The following is a 17,163-nucleotide window of genomic DNA, read 5'->3' as shown; positions in this document are numbered from 1 at the left end:
AACATATGTGCGTTTCAAGTTTTGTCATCCAAACAGGCGCGCAGGGAAGACGGAACGGGAACAGAAAGGAGGAGGTCGAGGCATGGGGGCAGGATTTATGGGTGTAATAATGAAATCTCGGTGGTCGGGTTGTTGACACTGAGACATTTCCTCTCATCCTCCTCCCATTATTAGAGGATGAAACAAAGGGGAATACTTGCAGGGACACACGGATGGCAGAGGATGGCGTGCCGTCATGCAGGGGCATGAACCACCTTCGGTACAAAGGCTTCCTGTCATCCAGCTGGATGATGTCCTTGTATTCCTTGGTTGAAAGCGTAGCTCTTTCAGGGTGTTAGCTGAACATGCTAACATGAGGCCAACCTTGCCGAACTAAATTTGACTGGAATCACATATGAGGGAGATAACGGAGGAAAAGGCCGCCGGAATTGTCATCTGGAAAACACAAGGATGTTTGTTTTCATCTGATCCCGTTTTACGTCACTGGAGGAAATCTTACGGTGGTCTGCTTTCGCCGTGCCGCCGATGATGTGAATTATGAATAATCTCATCTTTCCAGTTGTGTTTTGGCACCCTCTGTAAATTCTGGCCCGCAAATTCGTCTTTTTATGATCTCCTGTGCGGCCGTAAACGTCGAGCACAATCGCTGTTTGCAGCAGTGTGACGTCTTTTCTGGATTTATCTTCTGAGCATGAGGTCATCGTTGCTTTCAGAAGAGATACACAGCAACTCTCAGACCCGTTCAGCAGAGTGTAAAGTTTGCCTTTTTCTGTTGTTCATAATCAACCCAGCATATCCATGAATGTCAGATATGCCGCCTGCTGGCCGTCACCGAGGAACAAACACCTGCCATCCCATAATTAATACCTGCTGAGGTATAGCAGACACCTGCTTTCACCTGCGCTGATTATTTTTATGGTGACAAAATTGACTGGAATGAATCGCTAAACATTCCTGTTAATTTCCATCAAAGTTGGTCTTTCCCGCTGAAGCGAAGGCGCCATCGACATCTGCGCTGCTCCTCGCCAACACAGGAAGTGTCGGAAACGCAGCGATAATGTGTCTCACCCAAACGTCAGGCTTGGAAATCACCATGACAACTTGCCACAATGGGCCTACGGGAGCGAGTCCGCTTCAAATCTATGTCTGATGCATCAGGTTGCATGACCCTCCTCAGAATCATGTCTGGCCGTGCACGTTCTAACACTGAAATTAGAACGTGCACGTTCACGCAGCATATTGAGCTAGTTTGAGTAGCTTCAGCATGACTGGGAGACGGTGACGAGGTATCAGTACATCTCTGGGGTCTCTGGTCGTCCAGCGAGGGTAAAGCAGGTGTGACGAGTCCTGGCCCTTCCACCGGCACCGAGGCGGAAGGTTTTCAATGTTTTGTGAAGCATTTCGTCAAACAGAAGAGAGCGAGTGTTGACATGAGGGAAGCAGAGTTAGCCTCGCCTTCACCCGACGTGTTTCAAACAAAAGGGCAATTGAAATATATGCTAATCCCCGGCTTGATTCGTGGCGCTATCCCGCCTCGCAGAGCAGCGTAACGCATCCGCAGCAATCGGGACATTTTTAAGGGATTAAGTCATGTGGTCAGGGAACCCCAGGCTGCTCTGCACACACACACACACACACACACACACACACACACACACACACACACACACACACACACACACACACACACCTCCGCCGTGAAAGTGTTTAACGCTGATTGATGCGCTGTCAGTAATGAAGAAGACAGCGGGAATCCAGATTAGAGCAAATGACCCACGGGAGCAGAATGAGAGATTGTTCGGGCGAGACAAAGTGAGGCGGAGGAAGATTGTTTCTGTGAATGTCTGAGAACCCCTCCTCTCGCTTCGGAACCCTCGTAACGCCGCGCTGGTGCCCACAAACCACTTTCTCTTCCTCCCCATTGTTTTGGTCTTCAAGGCCGGAATTTCAGCCGGGCGCCGCGGCAACAACAGCACGCGCCCCCTCTTCTCAAAAGCCGTCCCACTGACTCGGGCCGAATTTTCCCAGGAAAATTGTGATGTCGTTGAGGATTAGAGCCTGTTCTGGACAAAAGATGCCCTCTTTCACTCCTCTTTTCATCTTGTCCTGACTTCTGGATAAATTTAGATGACTTCCAGGGAAGGCAGAAACAGCGGGAGGTTTTGGTGTCGGCGACGAATACAAATCTTCAGAATGTGGGAAGTTTTGTCACCCATCGACAACAAAGGGACCTTTGATTCTTTTATGGATGTGCGGTGTCATGCATTGCCGGGGGTCTCGGGAGCGGAGCCGTAAGCTGTGAGAACCACATTTATCTGCAGGCGCAGGAAAACGTTGCGAACCAGAGTAAACTAAAGACAAGTGCGCTTTTATGACACTTGTGTGGGTGCAAATGGAGGGAAAAGTCAGCGTTCTACTCGTCTGTCTTGGCTGCAGGAGTGGCCCCTGCAGAGGGTAATGGCCCTTATTCTAATCCTCCAAAGATGAGGGGCGCAGAGGGTGAAAATGTGCACAGGCTAGCGGGGGTTAAGAGACAAAACAAAGGGGCCTGGGAGTGTTTTAGGGGCCCAATTCTATGCATCATTGAGTCTCCATTCAGTTCAGCAGTCAGCTCAATGAAAAGCTAAACAAAAAAAGCTTCTTGTTCATATTTTGCACGGTTGTACGGAGAGTTTAAAGCACCTCGGGCACGTCTGAAAGGAACAGTCTCTATTTTTCTTTTTTCTTTTAGAAATAATTATACTTTTTTTCTGCTTGAGATTCTTGCGATGGTGTGGAAAGCCTGACGCAACATTTCGTCAGATGAGATGGAACTCTGAAGCTGACATTTCAAACGTAAACGCTCGTCTGTGCGTCAGCAGAGGTCGGTTCTGAGCACGGTCGCGCCTGCGCGAACCAGTTCGGAACAGGACGCATTCATATGGTCGAACACGGGAACGAGCCAGTCCGCAGGAAGGTCCAGGAGGCGATGCATTAAATCCGAAGCCCCCATCCCATCAAGTCCGGTGGGATTGTTGCAAAGTGGACAGCCTGGTTTCAGTCTTGAATGAACAAACATTTATTTAGCTGTCTCGGCATGCACGCAGCCCTCATGGGCTTATAAGACACTAAACAACAAACAGTGTGTACCCGCATAAACAAAATCCCCATTTTTTGATGATAATTGCTGGTTGGGGAGATGTTTAGGTTTGTGAAGCTGTGCAGCCGGGCAGAGCTTGAAACGCCTGCTGGCAGTGCAGCAGAACAGAGGCCAGAGCTGGGACTGGGCGTGTGAGGCTGGTTGCTGTGATTGACAGGCTGACTGAAGAGTGGAATCATAGCTTTGTTGTGATTACTCAAAGCTTCTTGCGCTGAGACAGAGGGAGACAAAATGCTTTGAAATGGATCAGACTTCAGATATTTACGTCTGCTGGTTTTCCATCTTACTAGTCTCAACCAGTCTGCCAGTGGGAACCCGAGTTTCTCTGAAATTGTGTCTTGCAGGAGGGTCAAACCGAGCAAAGCGACTCGCGGAGTCCCTTTTATCCGGCTCTGCCTCCGCATCCTCTGGGTATTGATCAGTTCTCGACCTATCGCCCTGACTCTGAGTAATGGAATTGCCTGTCATGAACGCAGGACCTGGTCAAGGTCTCGTAAATGTAGGGCCCGTGTTTGCTCCGACTCGCCAATCGATGCCTCTCTTGCTCCCGTGTCAGGAAGAATAGAGCCTTCCGCTGCCGTGTCTGTCAGAGCACTATCTCGCTTTCTGAAAAGTCTCCGGAATTGAGCTGAAACCAATATTTAGAGGGTGGAATGTCTATATTTAGCAGTAAAGTGCTGATATACATTTATTTTGATGCCTGGTGCAGATTTCTAATTTCATCTGCAGCTACCAGGGTTTGTTGATACAGGTGGAACCCTTGTAAAGGGAATTCTTGATGCATTTTTAATGGTTTCGTTTTTCTTTTTGGTGTTCCTGCAGAATGTTTTCCTGTCTTGAAAGGCAGAGCGATGTTGTGAGTCATCTTGGTATCTTTGCCGACAAAATCCCTCTTTGAGGGCTGACGTGTGCGCTTTTGATGCATCTCGGGTCTGCTTCCTCCTCCTCCGAAGGCGTCTGGGTCTGTCCCGGAGATTCTTTGGACGGGGATGATGTGGCACATTGCTCAAGGCTGAGATTTCCTCCTGACAGACAGGAACAGTGTGGGGGACGCTCACGACAGGGTGACGGGAAAGACTGAGCTGGAAAATACTTCAGGGTATATTTGGAGCCTTGTGGAGGTTGCTGAGATTTCCCCAAAACCGGAGCAAGGAATATCGATATTCCACGGCTCCAAACAAGGAACTGAGCACAACTGAAGAGCAAACAGAACTGTGGCACACAGTGGAAAGAGGACTGGCCATTTGGCATGCTAGCATTTGCTGGAATCTGTATCAAGATCCTCTGTCTCTCTCTTACACACACACACACACACACACACACACACACACAACACACACACACACACCACACACACACACACACACCACACACACACACACACACACACACACACACACACACACACACACGCAAAGCACCCAGAATAGCTCTGCTGCCACTTCCATTACATTCCAGTACTCAGCTGGCCTCTGTGGACGTAACATACGCAGACAACACAGAGTTGTAATGTGCATATTTCTGAGCACATTCGCACACACTCGCCCCCCCCCCCCCCCCCCCCTTTGCTTAAAACCTTTGACTCTAACCTCGTGCACAATTCCCACTTTTGCTCCATTAGTCAGTTTCAGCCTCGCCCCGTAAATGAACAATGTGATTCCAGCCTCGGAGATCCCGCAGCTAATCCCTCAGCTGTTTGCCGTTGGCAGTGGCGGCCCCCAAACACAAGAATAGTCTGGGCCCCGGCCAGTTGTAGCACAGATCAGATATCAATTTGTCAACAGAGCTGTTCGGGACAGTCAGCAGGATGGTCGGGTGAGGCAAATGTGACTCAGCAACTTTGACGCAGAGTTAGGGACTCCAGCCAGTCCAGTCAGAACGGACTTTTTCAGGGAGAAAAGTTTGGAGCCTTTTTCCTTCAAAAAAACCCCGAAGGCTCTTTGGACAGTGATATTCTTACACCCATCTTTATCTTTTCCCTTTGAGAGGCGCTGTGGGCGTGTTTGTGTGTCTATATTTGCTGCGTGCGTGTGGATTCTGATCAGCGCAGGTTCAAGTTTCACACAAACAGAAATGTTTTTCTGCCAGCGTTCTTGTTCCCAGTGTTTACTCTCACCTCTTTCTCCGAACGCACCGCCTGGAATTCGAGTGGGATGGCAGCTCCAGAATATGCAGAGAAACTTTCAGCCAAGTTTGACATTATTATAGCTTTTGGGATGGGTCAGAGCAGCAGATAAGATCTCAAAAAGTCCAGAGAGATGCTGAGCGGCAGCGTTGACCTTCCATGAACCTTCAGGTCTGGTTGGCACAGAAAGTGTCAGGACCTACAAGAACTGGAGCATCGTCTGCTTAAAGTAGCGTGACATCACAGCCGTGACGTTAATGTGTGACGGCGGAGATCTGCTGCTGGGATTGCTCTCCACTCCGTTCAGATAAAAAAAAAGAAACGTTTTTTTAATCCAACATGGGGTTCTGCTTAAAGACATTCAAGCGAGCTAATTGATTCACTTCAGGCAAATGTCTTATTTTTTATTAACTAAAGTGGACACCAGAGTCGGGCTCCATGCATCTCAAACCTCTCTTGGGTTAAAGCTGGAGGACACAGGGTGAGGGACACCGGGGTTGTGGACATGATGGATGGCGGCAAATAGCACGGCGGGAGCGTTCACAGCTCAGGAATTTATAGATGGAACAGAACAGTGAGCACTTGCCTGCATCATCTCCTGGGGTGTGTGCGTAGGTGTACATGTGTGTTTGCACATACCCTTGGGAGGTTTTTTTTTAGTTTTTTTTTTAGCTCTGCTGTCTTCGAAGATGTCTCATTTCCAATGGTGATGCATAAAATATTTGGTCTGCCAGCGCTCATTATTCTGTAGAACAATGGGACGCGTTTGGCTGCTGTGATATACGCCACACACACTCTCAGGCTCGCTGTGTTTGTAACTGGTTATTACTCTTCCTGGCGCGTCTGAGGAGATGAGGTGATGTTTAACACCTCCACCGTGATTTCTATCACACGTGACAACATTTTTAGTATTATTTTATACAACCCGATGGCGGTTTGACTCGGGCCTACATTATGTATGAGGGGACGGGTGGTTGATTTAGCAGCACCTTGAAGGATAAAGTCAATCATTGTACTTGATATACTTATGACATCCTAACAGTATGGACCTGCACAGGGTTCCAGGATCTGAGCTGTATAGAAGAAGAAGATTTTTGGTTTAAAATCAAGGATCCTAAGTTGTTTTTTCTGCTGATTGGGATAAATGAGTTTCTGATTGGCTCCCTCTCACCTCTCTCTCTGTTTGAATGGAACGTTGAACTCTGCCGCCACGACTCGAGCGCAGATTCGTCTTTATTAGGACCAGAAAGGCAAAAATGGGGCCATTCGTTTGTTCTCAGGTGTCATTAATCCAACCAAAAGCACCGTTTCCATGGCGTCTGCTGGATAAATAATCCCTGCGCGAGTCGTCTCCTTTTAAGGTGGTTTAGCTGAAAAGCGGGAGAAGAAAAACAGTCAGATAATCGTCCAAAGCAGTGTGACCTCTGGCAGAGTGCCGCTCTCGCTATCTAACCGCCTTTAACTTTATTTGGCTGTCGACTTGAAAGACTCTTACTGGGAAGGCTGCTGGGACTGTGGACACACACACACACACACACACACGCGCTCTCCCATATGGCATCATTTAAAACTCCTGGCATCTCGTGTTTGTGTTTATCAGGACAACAAAGCCTGCTCCCGCAACACAACAGACCTGAAGAGCTTCCTGTTTCATTGAACAGACATGCTAACAATTCTTTCAATGGCTATTATTATTGCACTGATCGGTAAGTAAGGATGGGGGGAGGGTGGGGGTCATGGCTTATATTTAGCCCACAATGTGAGCACTTTTGTCCACCCAAAGCCTTGATGGCTAACCAACTTTTGTTCCTGTTTGATACAGGCGTTAGGTGCTTCAATTTAATCCTCTGATCAGGAATTACTGGCTCTATCTTGAATTAATAGGTGGATTAGTCTTGTAAAGAAGCCCGAGACTGGCAGAGCTGCAAGCTTTATCTCCATTCATGCTACTGAAAATATGTAAAAATCTTCACCAGTTATTCACAGATAAAAAGTACCCGCAGTTCAATCACCTCACTCATTGAATACGCAACTTGGCATTGAACTAAACTCCAGACGCAACAGGAAGTGACCTTTAACTAGGGGTCACTTCCTACAACAATTTCTGATGTGCAAATACACATCTGCAGCAAACAACAAGCAGCCACATTCAGACACACACTCGTTCCGTCACTAATGGGGACCCGCTGTGGAGGTCAGCGGTGTTAGCGCTCCGCTCCCCGGCCCGCTCATAATAACTATGAAAAATGGCCTCACGCCGCTCTGCCTCTGCTTGCGTGTGTGCGCGCTCGGCGAGCTCCTCTGCGTTTGTGTGTGAATCTTTGTGCGTGCGCTCCATTTAACCATCCATCCTCCGTCCAAGCTTGAACTCACTGAGGGGAAAATGGGAAACAATCAGAGGCAAATTGCTACGCCGCTGCCTGCCGCACAAAAATAAAAGGGGAAGCGCCGCTCGCTGTCACCCGCCGCTCGCTGGCGGTAAGCGAACGGCAGCTTGCTGATGGATGCCGAGCAGAGATGCTCACTGATAGCGCTGTGTCTGTTTCAGTCCTTGGAAAGATAGATTGAGCGCCCCTGCGCGAGTCAGAGATGATGCCTTTCCGCGGAACGTCTGGCAGGCGAGCGGCATTGATGTATTCACGGCGCCATTTGTGTTGACTGGAGCGCAGTTTTGAAGCACTTCTGGAAAATAGCTTGAACAGGCAAAACAATGCCTGACAGCTGCCAACCCGCCCGGCGCCGCGGCACGCCGTGTAAAGCGAACTTGCCGTGCGCCGCCGTTTCTCTCCTGCTCGGCCGAGCCAGTTTCTCCGGGGTGAGGCTCATCCAGCGTGAGATCGGTTAGCGGCACTGACGAGCGCCGCCGTTGTTTTTGGGCCGCGGGTTGCCACGTCAGCGGCCGCCTTAATGGAGAAGTGCCGCACAAATGAACAAAGGCAGGTTGAAGGTCGCGGAGGTCAGCCTACAGGTGTGTGTGAGCCAGGCTTTTCTGCTGATTGGCAGTTCTGTGTCCAGTTTTGTTGAGCTCTGCTGTTCCGCACCAGTTCGGTTGGACTCAGCAAGCCTCTTTTTCTAAAACCTGCCTGGCTGACAGCACAAATGTAATTAGGTGATTTATTCTGGTATGTGCACATCTGTACTAGATGTTTTCTCAGGCATTAGCATGACGTGTGCGCGTGCGTGCGTGCATGAGAGGATTTTCATAATGGTGTTTTCCTTTTCATTGTTGCATTCTGAGGCTTTTTAATCACAGCGCGCGAGTCGAGCAGCCCCGTCTCTCACTGTTAACGCTGACAGGTAGCACCTGTCCCACCCTCCAGGACCAGATGGACGGTGGCCTGCAGCACCTGCCCCGCTCGGTGGAAGTCAGTGCCAGAGTCTCTGGCGCCTGAGCGTGTGCACGCACGTGCTCCAAGCGGGTTTGGTTTATTCCACAGAGTTTGCAATGACGTACATAAACCAAGCGTGTAGGTTCACTTCAGACATTTATTTTCAGTCCTAATGTGTGAGACCTAATGTGGTGGATTTTCAAATGTGTCCAGGATTTTAATCTACTGGAGCTCCAAACATGTTTACATCGAATTAGCTTTGTGTTTTCTCTGTGTCGTTCACAAAGCAGTCGCTGAATTTAGAAAATGTAGATCTGTCGTGACGTGGCCACATGTTGTGTTACGCTGTGGTCCCACATGCAGGATTCCTCCTGCTATGTTCACCCCGAGACCCCGATTTCAGACCTCTGACTAAGGTTTTGAACCTGTTTCAGTAACGTTCTGTAGGTTTAATGTGTTTAGTTACACTATGCTAACATATGCTAACTAGGTGCCTTTAAGAATCTCATGCTATTAATCCGACTTTAATTTGAGTCATTTGGTGTTTTTTTTAGTGTTGCCAGCGACATTCAAGCCTAACGGTGGACTTTGTTACAAGCGTGCGCTGACAGCTGACAGCTACTGCTGCCCTCCCCTTACGGTCCACGACAGCTGGACAGTAAAAAGACGTTTTAGCAGAACTGCTAATGTCTGTGACCGTGAGTGTGTTAGAGGGGTGCGGGCAGGTGGCTGCGGTAAGACAAAAAAAAGATAACATTGCAGGAATCTTTCCAGTATCCCGTCAGGATTTGGGAGGGCGCCTGACTTTATTTGTCACTCGAGAGCGACACAAATCAATCAACACCAAAATTGGCCAAACGTGCATTAAGTTCAAAGTGTATTAAAGTACACCCACTGTTCCAGCACGGAGCCAAAAACTCGGAGGAAAGGGGATAAAAGTACAAACAAACCATCCGAGGCCTGCTGCCGGGAGACTAATTTAAATAAAGAACTACTTCATGTTGAGTCACCGACACCATCACCACCGAGGTCAATAAGCTATTGTGTTTCCCCGTCTCTGCACCTGCTCGTGCACGGTCCCACAGCAGCTACCTCCATTTTTACGATATTCCATGAATTCTCGGTATTATATGAATCTTCTGGCTTTGAAAGTTTCCACAGACCTTGAATTACTTCAGTATTTATGTATAATTTACCCCTGCGAGATTTCCAAATCAAAGTACCATCATATTAAACAAAATGTACGTTATCAGACACTGGCGAGTGGTACGTGCTTATAAGGGCTACAGACCAGCTAATGAAGGCGTTTCATTCATATCCATATTTGGGGTTTTAACAATCTTGAATAATTTAGCATCAGATAGTTTGAGGCTTTTCAGGAAGTCGTCTGTTGGGGAGGATCTGGGAAGAACACCACCAGAAACCTCCTTTCTGGCTGACAACCAGAAGAAAAGAGCCTCATTGAGCCCCTCGAAACTCCACAGTTTCTGGAGAGAAATCCGGGCCCTGTTTGCTTGGATCTTGCTGTCGGACGGCTCGCTGTGTCGTCAGGCGCTCTAGCTTAAGAGTTAGCGTGGTCCTTCGCGCCAAAGCGAGACGGAAGCTTTCTCTCCACAGGAGACTCCACCATCCTGTACTGATGCTATATTGATGCTGAAGGTTACCCCTTTAAAATCTGGAAATAACCCCCCTCCCGGGTCCAAGTGTGTCCTCCGGACTGTTGCGTGTAAACCAGGCATTTACTGGAATGGAGGCGACGCGGTTGAGGACTATCTCTGCTATGCGAGGAGCACTGGGGCCAGTGTCAGGGTCAGTGTATTTTTAACCACGCGTGCACTCATGCTAACCGCAACGCCATGTGTCACCTGCTCGGCCCCGTCAGCTGTTGAATAATTGTGACGGGGGAGGGGAGGGTAGACGCCAAGTATGTGTCGTGCGTCCTTTTGGATAATTGCGTTCCTTTTCTCTTCAAGAACGGACCGCTAGATAAAAAAAATCCGATATAGACGCAAGAATACCTGCAGGTAACAGCAGCGGCGCCAGGGTTGCTTGTTTATTCTGCCCAAGAGAGCCAGAGGTGGTCACCGATCAATACTCGGCAGATATTGATGCAGCTACAGTGGTTATTTGTTGTCGGACCCTTTGGCTGTATAGGTGAAGGCTTGATGGAAGTCTTTCAATATTCTCCCCCCTCTGTGGTCCCAGCTGCTGCCCAAAGTACGGTTCAGATTGCAGCAGCTGGGTCCACCTCCGCACACGACTAATTGTGACGCCGCTCTCACTCGCCGCTCCGTAGCCAATTTACTAAACCGCGGGCCGGCCGAGCGATCAATATTTCAAAATTTCGAGCAAAGTTTTCGAAACGATTCCTGAAGCATCGAATTGGCTCAAGGCTTTGCAAATGTGTTTTTTTAAAAAATTCTTTTGGGCAGTTTTAAATTGCCAGGACCAAGGACCAGGAGAAAAGGAGCCGGGAGGGCGCCATAAACACACCGGGGTTACGAAGGCTCAGGATACATGTGCCTATCGCTACCTGAGCATTTATCTGCCCTCCATCATCCGCGGTTCCCTCGTCGGGAAATGGGGGCAGTGCAGGCTGGCACGGCAAAGTTTCTTTTGTTGCTCGGCAACCGTACAGATTCTACAGTAAACATGGGTAGCGAGGGTTTTGTGTGCGTGTGCCAGTCCCGTTTTAACTTTCCGCTGAACGCTGAGGCCCTTGCCAGTTTAGAATCCACCCTGCGGTCTAATTTGGGACGAGGTGTGGCGTTGAAGGTTACGGCGAGAGGCGAAGTCAGTTGATCTGTGGCTCTATGAAATGAGGTTTAGGTTAAATAAACCAGCGTTAAATAAACCGCGGCAGCTAAAATGGATCCCGGGAGAACACAGAGTCTGGAAGGGCTTCAGTAGTTGGACCTCAAATATGAAAAAAGGCTTTCCCCCCACCCCTCCCCTGCCCGGTGCGATGTGACGAGCACAAACATAATTCTGCCGTTTTATTGTCTGCGAGCGTCTATTGTTTCAGTCTATTACAGATATGAAGTCTGGCAGGGATCAGATTGCGTTTGCGGCACCTGCGTCCCCTCTGAAGCAAACACGGGGGCCCGCTTTGATTTGCTGGGTGATTTCCAGTACAGCTGTTTCTCTGGGAGCCCGTGGGTGGGGTGCTGATGAAAGGCTTGACAGAAGCTGCCCTTTTTTTCCCTTTGAATCACTCAGAGGTCCCAGTTTGTGTGCGTCCAGCGTCCGGATGATCTGACTGTCTTCAGGCAGGTTTCGGTGTTTTTACACTCCAGAATTTACTTCTTATCAACGTTCCCGGTGCTTCAAGCGTCTGACAAAACTGGTGCAGTTTGTAATCTTCCTCTAACCCACACGGCCGACAACAGAGTTAAGCCAATACGAGCATTAGCATTAGCTCATGCAAGCTAACTTTGAAAATGATCTATTTTGGGTTGGGGGCAAAAAGCACCATTTACAATAAATAAATGTTGCCTTTTCCTTCTCCTTTTTGTCAGTTAGTTCGTGATTCCCATTGGGGAGAAACGGATTCACCGACAGACAGAACTCCAGGTTTAGGATTCTGTCCTCCACAAACACATCTGTCCATTACCAAAGTGACCGTCCATCCAATTTTTCTGCGTAACCCTCACTCGCTGTCGTTTGATATTTTTAATGAGTTACTTGTGACGGGTGCAGTTAGGACCCAAATGCAGCACTCTGGAAAGCTGGACCGTAGTAATGACTTTTATTAACACACGGGCAAACAGGAACTCAGGCAGACCAGGAAACACAGGAAATAGTCCGTTCTTCAGGCTCTGGGCCCACACAAAGTCTATGGGTTGCAGGCTCGGGGAGCGGGACGAGTAGCAGCGAAGTCGGGGCCGGGCGGAGAAGTCTAAACCAGGTGAGCAGACAGGAACCAGAGACGCTGAGGCAGAAGTGGTAGTCAGGGGCAGAAAGCAGGTAGGTTGTCCGGGGAACAGGCAAGGCAGGCAGAACGCAGACAGGCAGGGTCGGTAACGGGTAATCCAGGGAAACAACGCTGGAAAGTCTCGCATGAACGCAGAACAATCTGCCACTGAGTGAGTGTGAGGCTGGAGAATATATACACTGGTAGGTGAGCTGATTGATGAGTGAGGGCAGGTGTGTGATCAGTGACTGAGAGCAGGTGTGTGATCAGTGACTGAGAGCAGGTGTGTGATCAGTGACTGAGAGCAGGTGTGGTGATCAGAGGGTGTGGCGTGAGCAGGGCAGTGGAAAAGTACTGGGACAGGAGGGAACTGGGGAAAAGGGGCTGTGACATTACTGCTCGTCCCTGAAGGTGACAGCCGGGGGGGGGTCTCCTCTTCAAGCTGTGGAATCTTTGCTGAAAATTCATTTTCCTTTCCTTTTTCACCTCTCAGGAGTTTTTCCTTCTTGCACTCGCTGTCAACTGCTCCTTTGCTCCCTTTTTGATTTGGAGGGAGCTAAACGAGCTTAATTAGTATTCCTGAGCTTTTGTGCCTTTGTCAACTTATGGAAGAGATATATTTATGCTCATCAGCTGTGTAACAGGTGCCAATTTGTTGATATGAGACATCAAATGTGCTTTAATGCTAAAATAGAAATGTGCTTAAATGGCGCTCCAGTTGAGAACTCTCGCCAGTTTGTAACATGACTCAGCAGTGATCCAGATGTCCCACTGTGCCTGTTTGCACGACGGGAAAATGCATAATCCTTTCAGCGCGCAAGTGATTAGAGACAACAAAGGCAGCGGATATGGAGGGCGAGGAGGCCTTTTTGGTCACAAAGATTTTCACACATGAGGAGTCATCGGGGCATCTTGGTGTTTGCTGTTTTTCACCTTTGGTGCAAACGGAATCTGAGGTCGAATGGCGTTGCGCGTCGTTACGCTAGAGTCCGGATTTCCATTTAGAGGTTCCCACATTGCAGGAGAAGAAGTGAACAAATGACTTGTGCGCGTGGTTGCGACAGATTTATCGCGGGGGCTGTTGAAAAGTCTCTTTTCTCCGCTGCTGTCAAGGCCCCACCTGCAGGGTTGAATACTAAAGCCTTCATATCAGCGCGGACATATGCCGAAGATGCTAATTCATTAGCAAACGTGGTATTTCCAAATATCATCAGTGGCTGTGATGAATAGCGCTGGGATGAATTATGCCGAGCGATTAGGCGTTTACCTTTAAACGTGGCCGTGCGGAGCGTGTGGATTTGATCACTGGGTTTCCTGATGAGATTGATGTGATTTATTTACCCCGGCACGAGGCTGGCGGGCGAAATCACCACGCAGGAAAGTCTGTTATACACTTCGATTGGCGGTCGTAACTCAGGCAGTCTATCAAGTCAACGGCGGCTGTGTCGAGCGCTGATTGAGGATGGTAATTAGACATGTTAATTGTTTTCATTAGTCAGGACAGGAGTAGGCCTGCTCTATGTGGGGGGGGGGGGGGTATCTCTCAGTGACACAAGATGACCTCTCCATCACACAGCCCACAGATGGTATCGCTAGTCGTACCATGTGACCTCCTCTGATAGAGAATCTGCTGGATCTCTGACCCGCAGATGACCTCCGTTGTATCTGGTGTAGACTCAATATGTTTCCGCAGCGGCAGCATTAGCTTCTGTTAAATAATTAACTCCGTGGTTGGACATGATTTGCAGCTGGGGGAGGGAGCGTAACGGTGCATGATGCCCCTCTCCCAGTTTAAATGCCACTTACGAGGGCACAGAATTGCAGTTACAAGCCGATCCTGTCAGGCTCTTAACTGCTATAAAAGGGGCAATGACGACCGTGCAATCATCCGGCCGCAGCAGAGCCGTAAATATGTTGATATCATGACTAAATGGGATGACCCGCGGTGACGAGGTATCGACACGTTCCCAGCAGGAGGGGAAGGTGCAGCGACAGGGCCCCCCCCATCCGTCTGCTTCCGATCAGAATCAACTCTGACTCCTTTAACTTTAAAACCGCTCTTTTTCTACGTAATTAAGCCAGCTTATACATGCACAGGTGAGCTGAATTTATTGTCTCTTTAAAAGAGTCATCACGGGTCACCCTCGTAGGTGTCGCTGGAGGTCTCGGGGCTAAACGCTTGGCAGAGCTGCTTTCCACCCTCGTCTGGTGTCGGTGTTAAAAATTCACACTCGGGTGCCCATTCTTAGCCTTTTAGCGTAATGAGCATGCTGCTCATAACACTTATCTGGAAGTGACATTTTTTTATTGGGCAAATTAGTCTCACACATTACTATGTGTGGCCAGGGGAGTGACATCTCTGTGACCCCTCAGAGTAAATCCTCCTCACCTCGGCTGTGTAGGAGGAGATTCGGTTCCCTTTTCCCTGCCTTGTGCTTCCTTCTCATCGCAGTTTTTATCCTTTTATGCTCCGCGAGCTCAAAGCAAAGATCATCTGCAGGCTGTCTGTTTTAAACAGGTTATTGAGGCTGAGTGTTCGCTTCGTTTTAAAAGCTAAGTGCTTTCAATCCAGAGAAACTGGACTTGTGTTCTCCTGTTAGAATTTCAAAGATGCTAATTTGGGTTCCTTTTATGAGCAAAGCTTTTTTTTCTTATAACCTTTCCACCTCTGCTCTTCAGTGAGTTCTCTCTCTGGCTTAGAGGAAATCATTTTTTTCTGATTGGATGATGAAACCAGCTTTTTTCTCGGACATGAATCTTGTTTTCACTTTGTGAGCCGTGTCATATAGTAATTTCGCTGCTCCATTGAAGTCTTTCAGCCACACATCAGTGAAGATGGTCAGATGATGCGTTTGGTGACCTCCGCATAATGTCTGCAATTACGATGGCTGCTGATAGACACCGATATAACGGAGACGCCGCAGCAAAAACACACAAACGCTGGAGCCCGCTGTGCAGGCTCATCTAAGTCAATGCAGCTTCCAGAAATAGCTCTGATTGGGTCCTGAATAATTCAATGTCGTACCCCCCCCCCCAACCAAAAGGACTCCGGGAGCAATTGATGAGAGCGGATGAATATTTAATGGTGCTGAGACTCTTGGACAAGCCGAGTCCCTGGATGACAAGCGCCGAGAAATCAAACAGAGGAGAGCAGAACGAGGAAAAGGAGGTTACGCAGCGAGGGGTAGCACAAACACCGAGGGAAGAGCCGAGTTCAGATGCAGGCTGAGGCAGGGAGAGCTGGGCCTCGCATCCACAGCCGGCGGGGGCAGCCCCATTTTCTCCAGCGTTTATCCGACGGTTCCTGTTTAAACGTTCAGCACCAGTGTTTGGATAGAACACTGGTGCTCTTCCATGTCCAGCTTTGCCTCATTGTTGGGTTCATTGTTCACTGATGCTCCGCACCCACGGTAAACCTGGCAGTTTTGTCCCATTGAGGGAGCCAGTTTCCATTTCAGGCATGGAAATTCCTCATGGTTCCCTCATGGTTCCCTCGGCAGGACGGTCTGTCGACATACGCTGCTCCGCCGTCCCCAGGGTCCTGGAGGTGGCGTCGAAGTTCCTCAAACTCACATCTGATCTCAAATCTGTTCCTGGAGGCCCCACGTGAGGGATCAGAGAGCGGTTCAGATGTGGAAGAAATTTTCGGTTTGTCTTTTTAATGTAGCGCGGTCCCGGGGAGCATCACGATGATCGTTATGATTTCAGAAATCAACCTATAAAACCAGCCGTTGTTGTGGGAAACATAAATCAAAAGTGAGACATTTTCATCGTCTAAAGTTCCTTTCACTTATCGCTGATTTCCCCTGACTCTGGCTATCGTTGCAGGAAAGACAAAGATTCTTGTTTTTCCTCTTCAAGGCAGTTTTCAGCGTATTTGTGACGTCCATGCGGAGTGAATCTGTCTGCTCGAGGGCACCGTTAAGGGTTTTAACGGCGTATTTTTTTCTGCTTTAATCTTTTCAACATCATATCAAATGTTGATATCTTCTCCACAGTGTCACCAATGGTAACATTTGAGGACGAGAAGATGAATATTTTGTATTGGTTACCCATAACGGGGGAAGAAAATGAGCTGTCAGACAGGCTAGGAAAAAAAAAAAATCTTCGAGATGAGCCTCACTGATTGATTATCGCGTTCTTTGTTCGGGCAACAGAAATGGTAGAAACTTAAATGAGTTTCTTTACCTTTCATTCACGTAGAAAAGCCGAGAGGTGAGATGAAATATTCACAATGTTTATTTATGGATATCTGCTCTTTTTTTCTTCCAAAATTGAGCAATCACAGATGGAAAGGTCACCGTTGAGCTAACGCCGTGCATAATTGCTTTTCTCACATTAGCCTCCTATTGTAATGAAATCTTGGCGCCGCTGTGCACTGAGTGACAGACTCTGCCACGATTCAATCACACAGGCGCGGACGCAGGGGTTAGCGGCGGGTGGGCAGGGGTCAATTGGCTTTTGTTGAAAAGCGTGGCTCTCCAGAGTCTTTGCATAAATCATCAGCATCGTTTTAACTAACGGGGCCACTTCATCACGGAGCGCTTGCATGGCTGGACAGTAATTGTGTGAAGTGAGAGTTATTGTCTAAAGAGAAGGAGCAAATCGAGTGTAATGATTTGTAATGTGCTTAAAGACACGCGATGCGGCCGTCATT

The 17,163-nt window shown here is 48.6% G+C and overlaps 1 protein-coding gene across 3 annotated transcripts in view; it reads left to right on the top strand.

The window, feature by feature from the left end:
* LOC130522539 (receptor tyrosine-protein kinase erbB-4-like) overlaps window positions 1-17,163 on the top strand; it is a 161,769-nt gene that overhangs the window by 17,617 nt on the left and 126,989 nt on the right. The gene's annotated exons all lie outside the window — the stretch shown is intronic.

This window comes from Takifugu flavidus, chromosome 3, assembly GCF_003711565.1.
Source record: "Takifugu flavidus isolate HTHZ2018 chromosome 3, ASM371156v2, whole genome shotgun sequence".
Lineage (NCBI taxonomy): Eukaryota > Metazoa > Chordata > Actinopteri > Tetraodontiformes > Tetraodontidae > Takifugu > Takifugu flavidus.
Note: the sequence above shows the minus strand (reverse complement) of the source record. Positions and strands in the feature narration are given on the sequence as shown.